We start from the raw sequence: 24,677 nt of genomic DNA, 5'->3' as shown, positions 1-24,677 counted from the left end.
AGCTTAACGTCACTGTCAGCTTTCTTTTGGCTTGTGATTGAGGTTCAGGTGGAGCGATCGATCAATTACTTTAATTAAACGATGAATTGCTGAGAGACCCTCCGGACCCCCGCAGCTTCATCAATAACTCTCTTCTGTCTGCCTCATATCAGTGTGATTCTGACACCCCGAAGAGACCGAAATGGACACTTTTTTCCTATATCAATAGAATGTCAATATTACTTTGTTTGCACTAGTAATACCTGACGTGTAGTCGCTGTTTGAAACAAAAATGTGATTTGTGAAGCTGTACGGATGAATGCATGTGAAGTGTTTTGTGAAGAATCCGTCCTGAGACAGGAAGAGTTCTGGCAGTATCGGTGAAAGCAGATGGCTGATATTTTCATAGTTGTCATTGAATCATCAGTCCGTGTGTCACTCAAAGTGGGCGTAAAACATTTCGTTCTTTCTAAGAAAAACAACAGCATTTGTTTTTTTTGTTTAATGTGAGCCACACGATGGTGATGCATGCTGGATGATGAGTTGTTGATTTGTTATTCTTTTGAATCCTGTAATCCTAACCCATTCTGAGTCGTTTTGACAGATTTATCACAGATGCGGGGTGAAGTACTATAAAGTGAATTACTATGGCAACCAGGATGATGGGTTATAATGAAGTCGACTGGCACACACTGTACCCTGCAAACAGATGAAAGACATTTCTACTGCTGTTATATAGTTACATACAGTGGGATAGTGATATATTGCTTTTTTATGTGACGACTAGAGGAAGATATTAAAATGGAAACTTGTAAACAAAATGTTTTTTACTGCTTTGTAATTTTTTAAACCCATCGTTGGGTAACAGCATAGGTTAATTTACAACCATGGGTTGAAAGCATATTAGGGTTGTCAAATAATAAATCGCAATTAATCTCATCCAGAATAAAAATTGGTGTTTACATGATAAATGTCTGTGTACTGCGCTTATACATTTTGTATTTATAAACACATACATTCAAATATATTTAGGAAATATTTAGTACTATTTATTTATGTTTACCAATAATTTAAATGATATATAAACGTTTATTAATTTTCATATTTTACATTTTTGTTAAATATATACATGTACAGTATGTGTTTGTGTTTATAAAAACAAATTTAATTTGAACAGTACACAGACATATACTATGTAAAAACAAACTTTTATTCTGGATGCAATTAATCGTGATTAATTGTTTGACAGCCCTGATATATATATATATAATGAATTGTATTTGATGTTTTGTACTGTTTGTCTAATTCAGTCAGAAAGCTTAAATCATTTGTCATTAATCAGTTCTGCATGTTGTCTATTTAAGAATTTGTTTCCAAAATGAGTTTTTTTATATTTTTACAAAAATCATGTTTTTTTATTGTGCATTCCAATTAATACCAATCAAACTGCAGTTGGTTTGTTTTGGTTTAAGCCATAATAACTCAAAAAATACAGCTAACTTACATAATAAAAACATGATTTTAGATTTTTTTTTCACATTTTGGAACCAAACTCATTATTTGATACTTTATAAACATAAGAATTCGTTTTGATAGTTAACGTCATAACTGTGTCAAATCCAGGGACTGGTTGTCCCTCAAGAATCTCATGAAGGTGATCTTGTAAATTAGTTTCCTGGATTTTTAGACACTTTTCTTTCATTTTAGTGTGCAGTACAGGACACACACACACACACCAGATGGGTGTGAATCTAAGACGTAAGCAGAGGAAATCCAGACGGGAGTTTTGCTCTGTAAAAGGTTTATAGTCACAGTATAGAATGAGATAGAAATGAGCTCAGCTGGACTGACGGTCTGCTTCATTCTGCTGTAAAAGAGAAAACTGTTACGCATTAGTTCAGCCTCAGCGAAACACGCACACACACAAATACACAATCTCATCGGCAAGTGATGAGACTGATGGTCTCTGGCCGGTCAATCAGTGCAGAAGTAACTGTAATTAAATTACAAAATTCAAGGGAAAAATAATAAATTACATTAACTCGTTTTTTTAAGTAATTACTACTTAGTAAATTGTTACATCCAACACTGCCAACAAGCAAAGACAAATGTGCAACCCACAGAACCAAAAACCCCAAACAGACACAAGCGCACAGAAATGCACGGCTGTCACGTGACCGTACCTGTACATGCGTCTTTTAACCTGCGGCAGGGCCTGTGATCTCCTCCCGGCGGTGACCTCAGAGACGAACCAAATAGAACAAATCCCCAGTGTTGGAGGGCAGATGCGAGAGATCTCGGCTTTAAAATAACTCCGGCAATGTGACAGGTTCTGTGTTCATCATTTTGTGAGGAAAATGCTGAATTATTCATTGTGAATCATTGCATGCGCAAGGGGGACCGTCACCGAGAACAAGAGCTGGAGTTTGACTCCCATCATAAATTCTTAAGTGGCTGAAGAGAAATGAGGACGTGGAAGAGTCTGATGATGAATATAGAATAAAGTGAGACGTTAAATACAGATGTCGAGCTAAAACCGGCTTCAAGCTTAAATCACTGCAGGTAGTGGAAAAACAAATCAAACATTTACTCCTAAAGCATTCAAACCTTTGTGAACAAATGCGTTCTATGACTGCAAAGATGTCAAAAAGTCAAAATCTCACCCGTGTCTCCCAGCTACTCTGAAGTCATGCAGTAATGTTTCCTTCGTTTAGTATGTGTGCAGCGATAAACAGATTTCACTCAGCGCTCCTTTATGTATATAAGCGACATCGCGCTAACATTTCAGAAATATTAACTATTACTACGAATATTTAAACAGAAATGAATGTCAAAACACCTCACAGGTTCAGTTATCGTGCTGGAAACGGAAGGTCATGTTAAGAGCGTTGCATTGTGGGATACAGTGTATAGTTTTCTATCGTTGTATTAAACGGTTCGCCGAATGTGGTAGAGGATTGTAATTCTTTATTATTTATTGTAATTTTGTTGTCAAAACATCCTTTAAACAGATTTCCTTTTATATTAAGTCTGTTTTTTAGTGAAATTGTGCAATATGTTTGAAATATGAAGATTGTGTTCGTCAGACATTTTATACACATTTTATTTGATCTCTTTGCTAGGTTTTCTCGTTTAGTTTTTTCGGGTTTGCATGTGGTACTCAGACAGGATCTTTTTACGTTTATATGTTTTTGTTTTGTAAATAATTGAGACCAAGGCGTTTTGTTAATGAAAAACTTCATCTTTAAAGTGTGCATACACACAGTCAAGAGTGTCCAAAGGGTGTGTGCATGCATGTTGACATTCATATTACGTAAATTTTTTAATAAATCTTGATAAGTAAGTGGCAAATTACAACATCAAGCTAGGGCTGCACAATTCACTCTATGCACGCCCTGCTGCTTACGTATTTCTGCCCATAACTCAGTTTTACACGGGCTTCAGGTATAGCATTCTCCCATAGCAAAACAAGGTCCTAGCGTGGTCTTTTTTCACATATTTGAGTATTATATTTCACATATTTTAATTAACTAGTGATTTCATTTAATTATATTATATTATATAAACAGTATATGCTAACTTTTGTTGCATACCTGTTCTATATATTTTCTGCGTGAAGGTGCGACGTCTCAATATTGCTTGGTTGTAAGGCCAGATTGGTGGCCCTTTATAAAGTGAACGTGGAAGTGGCCCTGCATAAAGTTAATTTATCGTATTTAACCGTGATAACCAATTCTATTCATCCCACGATTAATTGAGCATTTTCGAGCAGATTTTACTGTATTATTAGCAAGCACAAAATATCATCACGATAAGATCAGAAATTTTTCATTCAGTACTTAAAATACAATAAAGTTTCGCAGAAGTTCAACAGAAGCAGATATAACACGTATTTACTGGCTTTAATGTGTAAAGATTATCTGGAACCAAAATTGAAAACTGACAGAATAATTATTTATTATTTATTAATCTTAAAAAATGTATTGTTTTTTCCTTTGGAGGGAACATTAGACGTCATCGTGCATATAAAACTCACAAATAACGCAACATGGGCTCAACATGGGCTCAAATCTCTTAAAACGTAGATGCGGATTCGTTCACAGAGTAATTACCCACCAGGGAACACGTTTTTAATAAAGTTTGAAAAAATAGTTGGAAGCTTGGTGGTGGTGACGTTGATATCGAGCGACCTTAAGTGTAGTCTATTTTTAGCATAGTGTTAGCTTTTCATTTCTGACGATTGTATTCCGGCTTTAAAAGTAACAAATGTTAATTTGTAAAGACATTAAGCGGTTGAGCTTGATATCGCTAAATTTAAAATATTGGAGAAGCAAGTTTAGCCAAGAACGATTTTCTTTTGATTGTTATCAGAAATAATCTACAGACACTCTGTTATGTTTATGAATGTGTACCGGATGTAAAGGGCGGTCCACGATCAAACGCATGCGCAGTAACGTTCATGGTGAAGTGTCGTTTTATTTTAAAATGAGGTTGGTATAAATGTGAGCACGAGGCTTTGGATTAGTTTAACGCCCAGTCAAGCACATGATGCCGCTCTTTTGTTGTAGAAATGAATAATCCGTCCATGCAGAAGTGTAAGATGTCAGCAGAACACAGACGGGTTGATGTGTGTCGTTGTGTTGTTGAGCCGTGGCTTTTATGACCATCATTGACACGTGTGTGTTTTTGAACGCTTGTATTTCTGTATGTACATTTTGAGACTTGTGAAAAAAGTGTAATCTGTTAAATGACGCATCTCAGACCGGACATCTCTATTTGACACCATCACTATTTGCACAAACTTTGTGTTTTGGTGTGAATATTTATGAGTGTTTATTCAGAGAAATAGCTGTGTCTTCTTCTGTAAGGTCGGCTTAGATGAAGCGAGCGTCTCATAATTCTTCTGTTCTGAATAATAGAACAAAGCAAACGACGGTGGCAGGTTTTCTTCTGACACTTCAATAAGACGCTGGAGAAGTTTCTCTCATGTCTTGCCCTCCTTATCTGTCTTGTGTGTTGATGATTGTGTAGTGTAATGAACCTGAGGCTGTGTTTGACAATCACACGTGTGTTTGGTCACTTCATTCTGTCTGATCTATTTGTGTCAGTCTGATCGGCAGTTTCTGTGCAAATGCTACAGTTCACATCTGTGTTGATGCTGACGTGTGTGATTGGTTTTTGTGGTGTTCTGGGAGGTGTGTGTTTATAGGGGAGTTGTGATGTTCTGGGTTGTCATGGTTATATTCTGGATGTTGTGTGTGTGTGTCTGTTCTTGTTATGATTTTCTGAGCTATGTAGGGTGTTTTGTGCATGTGTGTGTGCCTGTGATGGTTGTGATGTTCATGGCGCTAGTGTGTGTGTGTGGTAATTTTGAGGTTCTTTGCAGTGTGTTTGTGTGTGTACATGTTGTGCTAGTGTTGTGTGTGTGTGTGGTAGTTGTGATATTCTGGGTGCTGGTGGGTGTGTGTGTGTTATTGTTGTGATATTCTGGGTGGTTTTGTGTGTGCGTATGTGATTGTTTATGATGTTCTGGGCAGTGGTGTGTGTGTGATTGTTGTGATTTTCGTGGTGCTTGTGTGTGTGATTGTTGAGATTTTCTGGGTGCTTGTGTGTGTGTGGGGGGTGTATGTGTTATTATTTTTGTGAATTTCTGGGTGCTTGTTTGTGTGTGATTGTTCTGATGTTCTGGGCACTGATGTGTGTGTGTTTGTGTGTGTGATTGTTAAGATTTTCTGGTTGCTTGAGTGTGTGTGTGTGTGTGTGTGTGTTATTTTTGAGATTTTCTGGGTGCTTGTTTGTATGTGTTGTGATGTTCAGGGCAGTGGTGTGTGTGTGATTGTTGTGATGTTCAGGGAGCTTATGTGTGTGTGTGATTGTTGTGATTTTCTTGGTGCTTGTTTGTGTGTGTGTGTGTGATTGTTAAGATTTCTGGGTGCTTGTGTTTGTTATTATTTTTGAGATTTTCTGGGTGCTTGTTTGTGTGAGTCCTGATTATCTGGGCACTGGTGTGTGTGTGTTTGTGTGTGATTGTTCTGATGTTCTCTGCACTGGAGTGTGTGTGTGTGTTTGTGTGTGATTGTTCTATGTTTTCGACACTGGCGTGTGTGATTATTGTGATGTTCAGGGCACTTCATTTCTCCTGCTCTTGTGTAGTGTTGTGAGGACTCTTGTGTCGTCTTGTTGGGTCACACAGTGCATGAAATGGGAAAACAGGTTCCGGTTCTCTCTTGTGATTGTTGACATATTACCACCACATTTGAAACATCTAGAACGATAAAAGAGTAGTTGGACATATTACTGGTACAACATATTTATTTAATCAAGAAACCTTTTGCCAAACAACTGATGTAATAATGCTGAACACAAATTTGACAAAAAAAAAACAATTTCAGTCATTTTATGACCTGTGATAATAATTCAGCAGTCTGATGAATTCTTCTCTTAATTAAATCTATCATAAACACACAGTCATATCTAATGCTTTATATGATATAAACTTCTCTGTTATATTTTGAGGCGTGTTTAGTCAAACACATGTTAACTTTACATTATGCGAGAAAAGTAGTTTGCATCTCTGAATCTACCATTCATCATTTTAGAGTTAAACTGTCTTTCCTTGATTCGACTGGCTCTGTAATTTGTTTGGCTAGAATTCTCTAAACCCTGTTCACAGTTCTCAGGTTTGTACCATAACGCCCTTTGTCTCTTTTCATTGCATTTATTTATGCAAAATGAATTATAATCAATGCATGGAAATGAATATTGTGAGCAATTAGTCTGTGTTGTTGTGTTTAAATCATTTATTTGGATTGAAGGTCGTGATTTAAGAGTGTTGTTGATAAATGAAGCTTGTCAACAGACGTGCATATAATGAGTCTTTGTGCGTCTCCTCCAGCATTAGTGTTTCTCTGCCGTCCCTCCCACTCGTTTCATCAGTGATTTGAATAACGCCTCATTTACAGCATTTAATTATGTTCCAGTACAAACAGCCTGATGGCACAATGTTGAGAGTGAAGGCCGTGGGCTGACGCTCGCTCCAGGTTTTCTCTCTGAGCGCCGGCTGTACGCGGAGCTTAATCCAGATAATCATCTTTCATCCTCTCTCACCAGCGCTGAACATCAGAAGATCAGATCTACGCCCACCGTCTCACCCTGTTTGTGTGCATTTCTTCAGGTTTTGATAAAGTATCCAAGAGGCTGGAGGTGTTTGTTTCTGACATGCAGTTAAACTCAATAACGCGGACATGTCACACACGCTTAAATACTGCATTTTAGTCTCAGGGCAGTTGTGTGTTAAACTCTCCAGATAGTCTCAGATGCTCTCAGAGCGTCTCTGGTGATCACTGACCTTCTCGGGTGATTTCAGACCAACTTTAATGTTTTTATACAGTCTCGGGTGATCTCAGACCATCTCAGTTGATTTCAGACCTTCTCAGTTGATTTCAGACCATCTCGGGTGATCTCAGACCAACTTGGATGTTTTTATACAGTCTCAGGTGATCTCAGACCATCTCAGGTGCTCTCAGACCTTCTCAGTTGATCTCAGACATCTCGGGTGTTATCATACCATTTTGGGTGTTTTCAGATCATCTCTATGTTCTCAGACAATCTCAGACCATCTCGGGTCTTATCAGATCATCTCCGGTGTTATCACACCATTTTGGGTGATTTCAGACAGTCTCAGGTGTTCTTAGACCATCGCTTGGGATTTCAGACCATCTCAGGTGTTTTCAGACAGTCTCAGGTGCTCTCAGACTATCTCAGGTATTTTCAGACCATCTCAGGTGATCTCAGACCATCTCGGCCAATATCAGACCTTTTAGGTGATCTCAGACCATCTAAAGTTACCTTAGACCATCTCGAGGATCTCAGATCATCTCAGTTGTTCAAATTGTCTCAGGTGTTTTCAGACAGTGTCAGGTGCTCTCAGACAGTCTCAGGTGCTCTCAGACCATCTCAGGTATTTTCAGACCATCTCAGGTCTTCTCAGACTATCTCAGGTGATCTCAGACCATCTCGGCCAATATCAGACCTTTTAGGTGATCTCAGACCATCTAAAGTTACCTTAGACCATCTCGAGGATCTCAGATCATCTCAGTTGTTCAAATTGTCTCAGGTGTTCTCAGACCATGTCAGGTGATGTCAGAGCATCAACTCTACACAGAAACATTTCTTGAAGTCAGCGGGAGTCTTTTAATTTATTGAAATTGTAAACTTGCCTGTTATTGAATTGACTCTGATGTCAGATTTCATTCAAACTATTGAATTGCTGATCTACATGTGATGTCAGGTTGTGTGTAATATTCCATGTGCTTGGAGGTGGTGAACCGCTTCGAGTCTTATTAGCCAGCGATGTAAATAATTAATCCCGTAAGCGTGTCTGTAAAGCTTTCGGACAGAGAGCAAAACCTCTTACAAACCTGCTGACAGAGCCGAGAGCGTACTGCTAATCTGACGTTAAACCCCGTACATCAGTGGACGTGCTCCTCACAATATCACGCTCTGATGTCTCTGCAGTTTAATGGACCGTTAGCACAGTTAAAGCCTGGTTAAAATAACATTTAATAGACTAGCAGAACTATGAAGATAAAGATGAAACATTTTTGGTATCACATGATTTTTTTCCACCTGATGAATGATCACATGCATTTAACATGTGAAAGCTAAGAATGCTCTTGGTGTGAATGGGCCTTAAGTTAGAAAAGCATGTTGTTAACTGAATAACATATTTCTGTACCATCAAATAACATCAATTCTGTCAGTCTTTTGTTTGTAAACGCTGGATCATTGGAATAATGATCATCTATTCTATACATTTACAACATGTGCTGTGTTGGAATGATAATGTAATTTCTTTCATGGGTATGTCCCATGCTTGTTCCACATTGTCGACATGGTTAGAAGTAGGGCTGCATAATGATTATGTAACAAATGTTAGTAGTTTAAGGCTATAACAACGGATGAAGACATACATCCCTCTATACCCTGGGTTCCCTTTAATAAAAATTGTCTGTTGGTTTGAAATAGGACCATTATATTCATAGTGCTGTTATGCTAGTATGAGATTTTTCAGCACATGTATTTTTGTTTATTAGTTATTCTGAATGTGTTTCTGTGAAAATCAGCAAAATAAAATGAAATCGTATTTATTATTTCAATAATTGTTCCCTTCATCTCTGTGAACAGTCCGCAGATCCAGACTCTGCTGTGGTCCAGTCGAGTCGGTCTTGTGATGTTAGTCTACGACGTGTCGTCTCTCAGATGTAGAGCCTCAGATCCTCACGTGTGTTGGTGTGATGCGGTGGCAGAGCTCTGCAGCGAGTGAGGTACAGCGGTGTTGTTCAGCAGTTTATCACCTCACACAGATGTGGATGTGAGCGTGCTGCTGTTCATAAACACTTTCTGATCTTCACCCTTCACCTACCATATGTCTGCTTGCATACAGAGCTCTGGAACACTCGCAGTGGATTCGTTGTTTTAACCTTCAGAGCTTGTTTGTGATAGTTTCATCATTCCTGTTATCATTCAGAAAAAGATGTTGACTGTGTGACTTTCACACCGGGGCGTGTTCTGTCAAAAATACAATGGTGAATTGGATGTATTTTGGGTGATACATCACCCAAAAATGATAATTCTCTCATCATTTACTCACCTTCGAGTCGTTTCAAATGTGTATAAATGTCTTTGTTCTGATGAACACAGAGAAAGATATTTGGAAAAATGGTTTTAACCAGACAGATTTTGCCCCCATTGACTGAAATGTTTCCGTTTAGATTTGATGCACTGACTTCACCTGACATGGTCTGAGAACACCAGACACTATTTGAAAACGAGTCTAAAATCTCTCAAAATGATCTGAGAACACATGAAATGATTTAAGAACACCCAAGATGGTCTAAGAACACCTGAGATGGTCTGATATCCCCTGAGATGGTCTGATATCACCTGGGATGGTCTGATATCACATGAGTTGGTGCAGGACAGGTCCTCCGAAATATGGGTCCCCAGGAACTTAAAACTGGAAACACGTTCAACAGCCGTCCCGTTAATGTGGATGGGGTCGTGTGTGCCTCCTTTCGCCTTCCTGAAGTCCACAATGATCTCCTTTGTCTTGGAGGTGTTAAGGAGCAGGTTGTTGTTTGAGCACCATGTGGCCAGGTGCCGTACTTCCTCCCTGTAAGCAGTCTCATCGTTGTTGCTGATGAGACCAATCACTGTTGCATCGTCTGCGAACTTGATGAAGGAGTTAGGTCCATTCACAGGTCTGCAGTCGGGTGTGAAAAGGTATCACATGAGTTGGTCTGATATCACATGAGATGGTCTTATGTCCCCTGAGATGGTCGATATCACCTGGGATGGTCTGATATCCCCTGAGATGGTTTGATATCACCTGGGATGGTCTGATGTCCCCTGAGATGGTCTGATATCACATGAGATGGTCTGATATCCCCTGAGATGGTTTGATATCACCTGGGATGGTCTGATGTCCCCTGAGATGGTCTGATATCACATGAGATGGTCTGATATCCCCTGAGATGGTCTGATATCACCTGGGATGGTCTGATGTCCCCTGAGATGGTCGATATCACCTGGGATGGTCTGAGAACACCTGAGATGATCTGATATCCCCTGAAATGGTCTGAGAACACCTGATATGGTCTGATATCACCTGATATGGTCTGATATCACCTGGGATGGTCTAATGTCCCCTGAGATGGTCGATATCACCTGGGATGGTCTGAGAACACCTGAGATGGTCTGATATCCCCTGAAATGGTCTGAGAACACCTGATATGGTCTGATATCACCTGATATGGTCTAAGAACACCAGAGATGGTCTGATATCACCTGAGATGGTCTAAGAACACCAGAGATGGTCTGAGAAAACCTGAGATGGTCTAAGAAAAACAGAGTTGAGTGAGTAAATGATGACAGAATTTTCATTTTTGGGTGAAGTGTCCCTTTAATATGTGAATGTTTGTGATGTGTTGTTTTGGTGGTCACACTCATGTAATGCTGATCTCACAGGATTTGGTAACTACTTTACAGTTATAAAAGTATAAAGTGGCTAATTCTATTTGTGTGAAATAAATACTCTCATAAAGTACAATTATCAATATCTCAGAGCATCTTGGGTAATCTCGGGCAGATGTCATCCAGTTATTCCCAACACTGTGAACAGTATAGTAGTTGAAGAGAAATAACATGATGTGTCATTTATATGAATCCACACATTCTCTACATATGATGAGATCAGACAGAATGTTTCTGTGTCCTCCAGAGGATCATATTCAATCTCTAAGGCGTCACAGACAGCTGCTGGACACGCCTCTCATCTTCTGTGACACAAACTTTCTGTTGTGTCTCCAGAGACATTCAGCTCCTGTTAAATATTACTGACAGTACAAATGAAACACTCCGGACAACAGATGCTGTTCTTTACGACTTCATCAGTGTGCTTCAATACTGCTGTCTGCCCTGAACACACACACATACACACTCACACACACACACATACACACACTCACACTCACACACACACACACACACACGAACACTCACACTCGCACAAACAAACACACGCATATACACACACAGAAACACACACAGAAACACACACTCATATACAAAAACTTGCACAAAAACACACACACTCGCACGAAAACACACACACTCATATACACAAATTCGCACAAAAACACATACACGCAAAACACACGCACTCACACACGCATATACAAATACATGCATATACACACACAAAAACACGTGCACAAAACAAACACGCACACACACGCATAAACACACATATGCACAAAAACACACATACATCGACATATACACACCCATATGCACACTAAATACACACACAGCACACAAGCATTTACACAAACTTGCACAAAAACACACACACACACACATATCCCGATCTGTCACCCTCACTCTCCCTATGAAAGGTGACAAACATCTGTACAACTGAGGATTAATCACCTTAGTAGTGAGGTACAGGCCCGCCGGTCCCTTCATTATTCCCTTCATATACTTCATATACTTCAGAATCAAGTCAGAGCAGACACAGGCTTACGCACAATAATAATCTACTGGTCACTGTTACTTTGTACCCACGTTCTCACTGCACGCTGTTCTGTTGTCAATAAACACACACGATGATGCTGCCACCGACATTTACGTTCTTTGTGCTCTCTGTGTGTGCTGTTAGTCTGCTACGACCATAGTGATGTCTGAGCTGGTGATGACTGGACTGAAAATAAATGGACTACATAACTGCCACATCAAGGCAATGAAGAGACAAAGAACAATACCCTCATTTTTATTCTAAAACCAAACAATGTAAATATCCTGTGCCTCTTGACTTTTCCCAGATGTGGCAGATTAGTTTTGTTATTTGTTTGTATAGCTAGTCTTTTGCACTTAGCAACACAGCAAAACGTGGAGAGCATGACTATGCAATAAGTGAGTGGACAGAGGCAAATAGTGAATTAACACAAAAAGAATGGTTGGATATTTCAAACAATTTATCATCAAAAAACATTATTTTTTCAGGAAAGTTTGATCATGTTTTGCTAGTGTTGATCAGATAGGCCTTTGTTCATTGTTGTTTGTATACGATTTCAAATAAGAATCCTCCAATGGCTTTTAAGTGCAAACCATTAGCCCAAATTAAGCAAAGTAACTAACTGAGTTGAAATTATTTGCTGATAGCTCGGTCCCCCCGTTATAAAATCCCATCTGCACAAACACACACACAACCAGATACAACAGTGTGAATTTAGGCAGTTTTTAGGCAGAAATTTAGTGTGTAGTAGGCAGTATACATTTTAGGCAACACCATATACGGTTTCATCATAACAACATAAACTAACGTAACTGCGCATGCCAACATATGTGACCCCCAACTGAATTCCGGTGCACATTCACAAACAATATTGCGCCTGTAGATTATTTCTGATAACAAGCAAAAGAAACCGAGCCGAACCGTTACTTGGCTAAACTCGTCTCGCCAATTTTTTAAATTTAGACTGGGATACCAAGCGCAACCGCTAGATGTCAGTGTACCATGCGACCCAACTACATGAACCAATCAACAAATTCTAATTTAATAAAATGAACATACAACACATTTCAACAAATCATTTATTTAATACAATTATTATACAGTAAAATGATACTACAACTTATATTAATATATATATAATATATTATATTAACATAAATTAAATCAAATATCAATAGTTATATTTTTAGACACTAGCCAAACACAGACCGTAATTTAACTGGGGGTGAAACGGTATACATAGTGTTAACATGATTATTTTGCAGATTAGACATTATATTCTTTTGTTTGTGTTTTTGTTTGTGTTGGACAGAAGACAGTTGTGTGGGATGGAAGTATTAAGTGAGAGTAAATGTTGACAGTTTTTTCATTTTAGGCGATTAATCAGCTGCTTGAAGGTCTCTTAAAGTGTGAATTTGAGATTTTTTTCCTGTCTGGTGATTTTAATTTCACAGCTTTTGAGTAAACCATAGACAGATGCCACATTTAACCACTCCACACACGTCGGCATGTCTGCCATTTTGGATAATCAACATTTTCCTCACCGACTGTAAAAAACTGTGTTTCCATGAGACCTCAACATTGTGCAGCATCTGTTTGTTAAAAAATTGCATGGAATAAAATTCCTGAAGACATGAAGAAAACCTTTCACTGATTAGAATGCTGTTTGTGTTCTGTTTTTATATGTATATATGAAGGGTGTGGTTCCAAAATGAGATAACTTTTATATTTATCATGTTGTATGTTATCATGTTGTCATTTTTTAGTTATTCTGGCTGAAATCAAAACAAACCAACTGCAGTTTGATTGATATTAATTGAAATTCACAATAAAAAAACATGATTAAAAACATTTTTCAAATGGAATTATCTCATTTTGCAACCAAACTTCTCACATATACTTCATATTACAAGTTTTTAAATTTTAGTAAATGTTTGTTTCTACACAACCCCACGTAACATTTGACATATATTCATTCATATATGTATAGCTATGGTGGTTGATGCACAGATAACTCACTTACAAGTGTCGACGGACTGGCTTTGACTGTTCCAATATGGTGGCCCACCGAAACAGACATCAATGAGGCATCTCTGAACATACATCTGTGTTAAGGCTGCTCGATTATTACAAAAATCATAATCACCATTATTTTGGCCAATATTGAGATCCTGGTTATTTAACCCGATTACTCATTACCTTTCAGAACAATATAGAAAACTGAAAAAACGTGCCTTTAAACTGTGAATTCAACTGAAAAAATATATAAATCTAAATATAGCACAGCTGAACCTCGTAAAAAGGGGTACGCTTTATATGCAGTTGGATAAAATTGATAAATATATATAATCCCGTGGATTTATACCACAAGAGGATCCATGCAAAATGGAATGCGGCACAATTATTGTTTTACCTTGATTCTCTTGTTTTTGTAATTTTGCTTTCCTGTAGCTCAGTGGTAAGAGCATTGTGTTGACAACGCAAGGTTGTGGGTTCGATGCCAGGGGATTGCACATACCTATGTATAAATGTATAGATAATGCAATGTAAGTCGCTTTGGATAAAAGCGTCTGCCATATGTGTAAATGTTAATGTTATTGTAATTGTTGAAGGCCAAAGTTGACAATTACGAATAATTTTCGATTAATTGTACAGCCCTAATCTGTGTGGCTAAAGCTGAAACTGTTCACTCGTTCACTATTCCCTATATAGGGAATGAGTTTTGAGTCCACTATATGGGAAAGAAGTTAAAGACGAGTTAGTGGTTTCGTGCATTGACACAGGATCACACCCCTTGTGTCTTGTATAAGTTTAGAGGACGAAACATTCACATTTATTTGAAGGCATGCTTATATATCACGTTAAATAAAATTATTTATTTAAAAAATAAAAAAGCACCACTGTTTATCACCTTCATTTAATCTGCTTGTTTTTTAGAAGTAGAATATAACGGTCAACAAGAACAAACATATGTGTGTATAATCATACATTCGTGGCAATAACGATCAGTGTCCTCCAGCTGATTCTGATCAAGCGGTAGACTCGTGATGAATCATAGGAAATAGTGAATGAGCGAGTGTGCATCGATTGTACACCAAAGATATTAATATTAACAAGATGCGGCGCTGCCTTTACAATGAAAGGCGAGGAGTGCACCGCTCAATATGGCCTCTCTAGCTAAGGAGGTCCTGCCTTCCAGTAAAACGAGCCTATCATCAATCAGCAAAATTCTCTGGGGCGGATTCCCTCGTGAGGCGCTTGCCAGCCTGTGCACAGTAGGTAAGATGAAAATCAAAGTGCATTGTGGGTAAACGAAAGTAGTTCACTCAGGTCTCGGACATCGCTACAAAGTGTTCAGGCACATGACGTTTAGGCCTCAGGTGATTGGCTCACACTATTCTGTGAGTTCTGTGAGTTTGAGATCTTACTGTGAACTGTGAAGTTTAACTAGACGCCGGTTGAATCTGTGTCTGACACCTGGATATTACTGTGAGGTTATATCGAGCTCACATCTTGTTACTTCCTCTTTTAACATCATTCTTTCTCCAATCGGGACAGGCTCGCTGGAGATGTTTCGGTTTGTTTACCAGCGTCTCAACTCTGTGTTTCTCTTCATCTCCTCCCGCCGAATGTTTCTAAAGATGAATTAAATGGTTTGATTATTCATGAGCCGTGTGCTGTAAAACTAACTTCAGTTCTGTTGGGTTCACTACCGTCAAAAATGATTGACAATTAGCATACGTTGTAGATTGGCAATATGGTTCTGTTCTGGGCAAACACAGGGGGTGCAGCGATAACCCCCTGTAAGTGGCCAAGTCTTATACTTTGAGCGGCTGAGGGATGCTGGACAGTGCTTGTAAACGGACTCCCATGCTTGGATTCCTATTAAGTGGAATGTCCACACAAGACGTTAGAATGCCAATTGTTGTAGATTTATTTTACAGTTACTGGTCTACATTTCCATGTAAGCAAGAACCCAAACAAACAGTCAATAAATCCACCAATATTTCATCTTTACAATCACTTCCATAGCTTGGTTCTTGCATGGCCAGCATACTCACCAGACATGTCCCCCATTGAGCATGTTTGGGATGCTCTGAATCGGCGTATACGACAGCTTGTTTCAGTTCCTGCAAATATCCAGCAACTTCGCTCAGCCATTGGAGAGGAGTGGATCCAACATCAACAACCTGATCTCTAAGTCTATGCGAAGGAGATGTGTCGCACTGCATGAGACAAATGGTGTACACACCAGAGACTAACTGGTTTTCGGACCCCCCAAAACTGCACATTTAAGAGTGGCCAATTATTGTGGCCAGCCACACGCACACCTGTGCGATAACCATGCTGTCTAATCAGCATCTTGATATGTCACACCTGTGAGGTGGATGGATTATCTCAGCAAAGGAGAAGTGCTCACTAACACAGATTTAGACAGATTTGTGAACAATATTTGAGAGAAAAAGGCCTTTTTGTGTACATAGAAAAAGACGTAGGTCTTTCAGTTCAGCTCATGAAAAATGGGGGCAAAAACAAAACTGTTGCGTTTATAATTATGGACTGTGTATAAATGGTGAACAATCAACCAAGTTTGGCCCCTACTGGACATCAGGCTGTAGTCAAGTCCGCTGTTGTCAAGTCCAAGACCAGGACAAGTCGAGACAGAGTCAAGACCGAGTCCAATTGAGACAGTCAAGACAGAGACAGAAAAAAAATCATGACTACAAGACCACATACTGAACTATTGATCATTGCACGTGATGCAAGAGAAAGCATATCTTCCATTCTAAGATAGTCATTTTCATTTTTGTTTGACTTGATGAAAAAGCTTATAACCTTATATTTTTTTTATTGAAGTTTAACAATTTTATTCTGCCAATAGAAAATATAACAAATAACCAACACTTGAACATGTTTCCATTCTATAACTTATTACTTAGTGTCTCCCAAAGTAAGCAAAAATGAACCACTTTTTTAAGGAACTTTTTTTATCAGTCCTCCTAACAGCAAGATTGTGCAGCAATAAACACCTTTGTATGCTCGTCTGTGTGCACCTGCCCGTGCATGTGCGTGTTCGAACATCAAGAGAGGAGCTGCCTGAAAGATGTTTGTCTAAGATAAACCGTTTTTTTCTTTTTAGTGAACCAGTCGAACCAGTTCAGCTGAATCGTTTGCGTTTAAGCGTCTCCTGTAAACACTTAATATTATCCACAAATTAATTCAGTTCCTCAATTTCTGGCGTGCATGACTGTCCCGCGGACTTGAACCAATATATCAGAGTTATTTAGTTCCGTAACAGCACACACTGAACTGAACTACTGTGTGAAGAGAGAACTTATGAGCAGACGCAGATCTCGTTCTTGAGTCGAGAGTCGCCAACAGTTTTCAGATCATTCGTTTTCGGATCACAAGAATATTGATCTATAAATATTTAGTTTTGAAGGAGAAACATATATTGCTGGACTCGGACGAGACCGACTAGAACATTTGTCGAGACCAATGACCAAGTCCGAGACAAGTCCGAGTGCAAATACCAACTAGTCCAAGACAAGTCAGAAAACATTTAAAAAACGTCTTGAGTCCGGACTCGAGTACTGCAGCACTACTGGACATACATGCACATAATTCACAGTAAAGACCAAGCAGATGTCATTACTTCTTATTGACATTTAAGTTAGGGTCGTTATTTAAAGTAATTGAGACTTTGTAAAAGAACGACAGTCGAGTCCCAATTGCAGATGTGAGGTGGAGCTGGGGATAAAGGCCAAGGTCATGGGTTCGATCCCAGGGGATTGCACATAGTCAGAAACAAATGTAGAATACAATGCAATGTAAGTCGCTTTGGATAAAAACGTGTGCCAAATGCATATGTAAATGAGGATTACCTGATGAATGATTGACTCACGTGACCTGCCAGAACTAACGCTGAATTCTATCATATCCAGATGCTTTATATCTTGTGTGTTTGTGTGTGTGTGTGTGTGTGTGTGTATTATACAACTTTAAATGTGACTCAAATGGTTTTACATTTAATATCGATCAGTTTCAGAAGATTTTTGTTGTGTTTGTAAAAGCAGAGTCCTGAGTTTGTGTTTCTCGTCCTTTCGGTATGACAGATTTCTCGCTCCGTTTACAGCACATTCTCTCTCTCCCTTCTGTCTCTATCTCGCTTGTCCTTGTGGTAGATGACAGGGCCGGTTAGGGAGGCCGGGAGCCGTGTGTGATGCGGTGTACTGACCTGTATGAAGTTGCTCAGGGGAAGACAAATCACATTCAGCTCTTTCCTCTGGAATCACACAGCGTGAACCGGGTTTGAGGTGATGTGTTCTCTCTCTCTCTCTCTCTCTCCTGTACAAATAAATCTGATGTTGTGACCGGACTACCGATCTTCCACAGGAAAACACAAAACACTTCAGTTTCCTTTGAAACTTTAAATTTGTTTCGGAGGAATGAAAAGAGAAACAAATGAGATCGTTTGGACATGTGTATGGAGGTATAAATGAATGTAGATTGTAGGCCTAGAGGTCAAATAATCTGGAGTTCAGTAAACTTGATGAGAAATGTTTGACTTCATATTGAGATCTTCAATAATATTGACTTTTGATTGCAGACAAGACAAATCTGAGCTCAGCTTGGCAACGGTGTTTCAAACATTCTGACTTCTTTACAATGCTAAACGTGCTGTCTTCTCATCCTTAACATGGACAACTTAAAAACGAGCTGGACGAATGGCGATACGCTAATACAGTTTTCGGATAACTTGAAAATCGGTTTCGTAACAATATTTCTTAGTTCTTAGTATTGGACGTGTCCACGTGTCAACCCCCCAGAGCCAGAAGTGAGGATTAATAAATATCTAGGACTGTATAACTCTGTAGTAGAGTAGGCGGGGCGAGACCGTGGTTCGAGTCCGGTGAGTAATTGTGAATGAGCGTCAACTGTGCGCACACCGGGCTCGAATCACGTAGGAGATGGGAGCATAAGAGAACGAGCGACCGGACCGTCGAAGAGAGAGGACCGGGCCCCAACTTGTGTTACGTTTGTATTTGTATTTATATTTATGTTTTGTTCGCTGGTGGTCGGCCGTGAGGGGCCGCCGGCTGCTATTATTTATATTAAATGTTTAAATATTTGCCGGTTCCCGTCTCCTTCCTTTCTTTTAATCAACCTTTCTACAAACTCAAAGTTCAAATTATTATAAATCACAAAATGATGTACTCTCTAAAATGTAATTGAATTAATTTATTTGATTTGCTTTATGGGGGCACGGTGGCTTAGTGGTTAGCACGTTCGCCTCACACCTCCAGGGTTGGGGGTTCGATTCCCGCTTCCGACTTGTGTGTGTGTGGAGTTTGCATGTTCTCCCCGTGCCTCGGGGGTTTCCTCCGGGTACTCCGGTTTCCTCCTCTGGTCCAAAGACATGCATGGTAGGTTGATTGGCATCTCTGGAAAAAATTGTCCGTAGGGTGTGAGTGCGTGAGTGAATGAGTGAGTGTGTGTGCCCTGCGATGGGTTGGCACTCCATCCAGGGTGTATCCTGCCTTGATGCCCGATGACTCCTGAGATAGGCACAGGACCCGAGGTAGTTCGGATAAGCGGTAGAAAATGGATGGATGGATGTATGGATTTGCTTTATTTGTTTTGAAAATATTAAAACGGGTTATACCAGTAAGCATTACCAATTTTATTAGATAACTCAGTAACACTTTCCTTGAAGCATGTATGTATAATGCATTATAAAGAGTTATTAAAGTGTAAAATGCATTATAATTCTTCATAATGTGTGTTGTAATGCATTATATGTAGCTGTAAAGAAGTATAACCAATTTAAAATGTGTAGTGTAACAATGAATTGCGATACTATTCTGTAAGTACTCAAGATTAACTTGAGATATGCAGAAAATGTCTGAGTTACGGCCACTTTAAAGACACTTGTGAGATTTCTTTACTGATGAGTATTGTCACGGTTCATGGATCCGTGTGTTCATTCCTGCTTGTTTGCCTTATGTTCTGTGTACTGATTAGTGTTCCCTTGGCAGCCTGGGTGCTAATTAGCAATCAGCTTGGCGGCACCTGTAGTGCATTGCCGGCTGCCTATATCTGCCCTGCTATCCCTAAACTCCTTGTCAGATCGTTGTGACTCTTGCTCTGTGTTCACCCTTAGTCTCTTGTCGGATCTGTCCAGGAGTAGTGGATATTATCTTTCTTGCTGAGGACTACCAGTGGAGATTATCATTCTTGCTGAGGACTACCAGTGGAGATTATCATTCTTGCTGAGGACTACCAGTAGCCGTTGGGTTCTTCGGGACGGTTGGACTAGATCTGTATATGATCGGAGATCAGCATCTAGACACTACTCACTTTGGTTTCCTCCTATTATTGTCCTGTCTTTGCTCTCATTATAGCATTAAATCTGTTTACACTTGCGATTGGATCTTGTGTTCTCTCGGCCGTGACAAGTATTATCTGAATCGCAGATGAGACGTAAGTGTAGGCTTCCATTTGAAGAATTTACTTCCAAAAAGAAATAGATCTGTTTTTAAAAATGTACAAAAATCATGTTTTGTGATGTGATCGTGTTTTTATTAGCTGTATTTGTTGAGTTATTATGGCTTAAATCAAAACAAAACCAACTGCAGTTGGACATTCATTGGAATGCACAATCGTGATTTTTGAAAGTTATCTCATTTTGGAAAATAATTCCTTATTTGTTCCTCATTTAATCTCCTTGATTCGTAGCAGAAATAATAGAGATATTAACGAGATCTCGTGTGGGATTTTTCTTTTTGATGGGACGGGTCTGACCTTGATGTCAGATGAAAATCCCTCTCAACCAATCCAATCGTTCATTTGTCTTTCACTTTAATTCAGCACAAATTACTGGAATGCATGAAGATCAGATCTCTGCTGTAGTTATATAAATGAAAAGAGGTCACTCTACGCAAACTCATTTGATTAGTTGTGAGCGGATGGAAGGCCGGTTGTGTGTTCGGGATGCTATATTAGTATTATTGCTTTAATGAACGAGTTGAGTTTAAGCCGTAAAGAGTGCAGATGTGCATCTCAAAGATATTATGAGATCTAAACACCTTACCAACCGCATAGCAACACCCTAGCATCGTAGCATGAGATTTTAATAGATTCAGGATGCGTTATGACATCACAGGAGGGGTCTGCCTGCCGTTGTTAGTGGACCCAATTAAAGTTTCATGTGATTTCTAGGCCCGCCGTGGTCCTGCCAGACCCACAGAGTGTTTGACTTGGCCCGGCGTGAAGATTAGACGGACTTGGCTGGCATCTCTAATTCAGTATCCAAGAGCAGTGGCCCGATGCCCAGTGACTCAACCTTTTAATGTGTGCCAGCGAACCAAAACACGACACATCAACAAACAGCAGATATATATCATTCACTGCCACCATATCAGATAACCTGAATTCATCTGCTCGGTGACAGATAGCCCATTTATTTACCCTCTTCATTCTCAAATGAATGAAAATTCGGATAAAATACGGATAACAGCTATGCAGTTTCATTGACCTTTATATTTCCTAATAATCCAACTGTCATTGTTAGCACCATGCTCTACACAATGAATTACAGGAAAGCCATATTGCCACCTGGATTAGCACTAGAGCCATCGATGGACTCCGTTCTATCACAAGAATAGCAAAACAATAGAAAAGTTCACATGAAGTGGTGACCATTAATTTTATTAGAGACTATGATGTGGATAGGTCTGTACAACAGTTTGAATCTCAGCTCTTACAGCTCGTGTCTGTAGCTTCTGTGCTTGCTTTAGCTTTTTCCTTCTTCCTGAAAACAAAACAGAAAGTGAAAATCAAACCTCTTACCCTAGAATTTTAAGCCTTAATTATAAACGAATTAACTGCTCAATGCTAGTACATGTAATGATAAAACCATACTTCTCATATTTGTATTAACCCCTTCTTCCCTGAATGTACATACCCTCACATCACAAACAAAGTATTAACTTTTAGGGCATAATGTAGCCAAACTGGAACGCTGGACAGATGATATAACGCTGGATTTGGAGACCGTTTGAAACTGATATATGGAGCCGTCCCAGCGCTAAAAGCTGCCGGACATGAACCGAGTGCGATGAGTGAAACTGATGTCTGTGTTTTGTTCACAATGGGTGCACACTAGCTTTGGTCCGGCCTACCCCCTCCCCCCCGCACGCGCCAGACCAGTGTTTACATCCAAAAACTATAATGAAATTGAATCAAAGATAATAGTTTGTACAGAAAATCATGTTCGGTGAATCTAGACTTAAAATTGCTGGGTTATTTTATTCAATGGTTGGGTAGATTATAGACAAACCCAACCGTTGGTAAAAACCTTTTTTACCTAGAATATGTGCATATATTTCACTCAACCTCGGATTGAAACAACCCATTAATGGGATACTTCATCCAAAAATGAAAATTGTGTCCATTTACTCGCCTTCAAGTTGTTCCAAATGTGTATAAATGTATTTGTTCTGATGAACACAGAGAAAGATATTTGGAAGAATGCTTTTAACCAAACAGATCTCAACACCCATTGACTATCATAGTAGGTTAAAAACAATGGTAGTCAAAAGTGCCACAGAATTGTTTGCTGTTCTATATTTTTCAAAATGTGTTCTATTATGTTCAACAGAACAAAAAAATATAAAGTAATTTTTCCTGCTATGGGAATCATTCAGTCAGGTCCATAAATATTGGGACATCGACACAATTCTAACATTTTTAGCTCTTTACACCACCACATGGATTTCAAATGAAACGAACAAGATGTGCAGACTATCAGCTTTAATTTGAGGGCATTTACATCCAAATCAGGTGAACGGTGTAGGAATTAAAACAGTTTGCATATGTGCCTCCCACTTGTTAAGGGACCAAAAGTAATGGGACAGAATAATAATCATTTATCAAACTTTCACTTTTTAATACTTGGTTGCAAATCCTTTGCAGTCAATTACAGTCTGCAGTGTGGAACGCATAGACGTGAAATGCATTCTCAATTGGATTCAGGTCAGGTGATTGACTTGGCCATTGCATAACAGTCCACTTCTTTCCCTTCAAAAACTCTTTGCTTGCTTTTGCAGTATTCTTTGGGTCATTGTCCATCTGCACTGTGAATCGCCGAGTGCTGAAGCATTTGGCTGAATATGATCAGATAATATTGCCTGAAACACTTCAGAATTCATCCTGCTGCTTTTGTCAGCAGTCACATCATCAATGAATACAAGAGAACCAGTTCCACTGGCAGCCATACATGCCCACGCCATGACACTACCACCACCATGCTTCACTGATGAGGTGGTATGCTTAGGATCATGAGCAGTTCCTTTCCTTCTCCATACTCTTCTCTTCCCATCACTCTGGTACAAGTTGATCTTGGTCTCATCTGTCTATAGGATGTTGTTCCAGAACTGTGAAGGCTTTTTTAGATGTCGTTTGGCAAACTCTAATCTGGCCTTCCTGTTTTTAAGGCTCACCAATGGTTTACATCTTGTGGTGAACTCTCTGTATTCACTCTGGTGAAGTCTTCTCTTGATTGTTGACTTTGACACACATACACCTGCCTCCTGGAGAGTGTTCTTGATCTGGCCAACTGATGTGAAGGGTGTTTTCTTCACCAGGGAAAGAATTCTTCGGTCATCCACCACAGTTGTTTTCTGTGGTCTTCCGGGTCTTTTGATGTTGCTGTGCTCACCGGTGCTTTCCTTCTTTTTAAGAATGTTCCAAACAGTTGTTTTGGTCACGCCTAATGTTTTTGCTATCTCTCTGATGGGTTTGTTTTATTTTTCAGCCTAATGATGGCTTGCTTCACTGATAGTGACAGCTCTTTGGATCTCATCTTGACAGTTGACAGCAACAGATTCCAAATGCAAATAGCACACTTGAAAAGAACTCTGGACCTTTTATCTGCTCATTGTAATTGGGATAGTGAGGGAGTAACACACACCTGGCCATGGAACAGCTGAGAAGCCAATAGTCCCATTACTTTTGGTCCCTTAACAAGTGGGAGGCACATATGCAAACTGTTGTAGTTCCTACACCATTCACCTGATTTGGATGTAAATGCCCTCAAATTAAAGCTGACAGTCTGCACATCTTGTTCGTTTCATTTGAAATCCATTGTGGTGGTGGTGTATAGAGCCAAAATCGTTAGAATTGTGTCGATGTCCCAATATTTATGGACCTCACAGTATATTGTACAAGTCTGTTCAAGCAAATTTGTTAAAATGCTATTCATATTCCTTTACTTCGCCACTAAAAACGTATCGTATTTATAATTTGTTTCTTATTTTTAAATTGCATTGCAGGAGAGGATAATTACTTGATTTTGCTTACCTAGAAATACATTCCAGTTTTCTTTTCTTGATTTAAAGCGGCCCGGCAATGAGGTTTCATGCATTCTGAATTCTTTACAATGTTAAACGTGCTGTCTTCTCATGCTTAACATGGTCAACTTGTCAAACAATGAGTTGGGCGTATTACGTAGTATTTCTGTGCTCAATACACTCCCCAAGAGATCATACAGGTTTGGAAAGTTTTTTTCAAACATACACAACTGTTTCTTAACAACTTTTCTTAGTCCCGTATCGGACAA

The 24,677-nt window shown here is 39.3% G+C and overlaps 1 protein-coding gene across 3 annotated transcripts in view; it reads left to right on the top strand.

Moving 5' to 3' along the window:
* Positions 1 to 24,677, top strand: part of LOC130417363 (leucine-rich repeat and immunoglobulin-like domain-containing nogo receptor-interacting protein 3) — a 49,340-nt gene that overhangs the window by 9,719 nt on the left and 14,944 nt on the right. Inside the window, exon 1 of one of the 3 annotated variants that reach the window (XM_056742898.1) lies at positions 9,257 to 9,305. The exons of the other annotated variants lie outside the window; for them this stretch is intronic. The gene's annotated coding sequence lies outside the window, so the exon portion shown is untranslated. Of the gene's footprint in view, positions 1 to 9,256; positions 9,306 to 24,677 lie in introns of those variants that run through there. 3 annotated transcript variants of the gene reach the window in all.

This window comes from Triplophysa dalaica, chromosome 3 (genome assembly GCF_015846415.1).
Source record: "Triplophysa dalaica isolate WHDGS20190420 chromosome 3, ASM1584641v1, whole genome shotgun sequence".
Taxonomy (NCBI): domain Eukaryota; kingdom Metazoa; phylum Chordata; class Actinopteri; order Cypriniformes; family Nemacheilidae; genus Triplophysa; species Triplophysa dalaica.
Note: the sequence above shows the minus strand (reverse complement) of the source record. Positions and strands in the feature narration are given on the sequence as shown.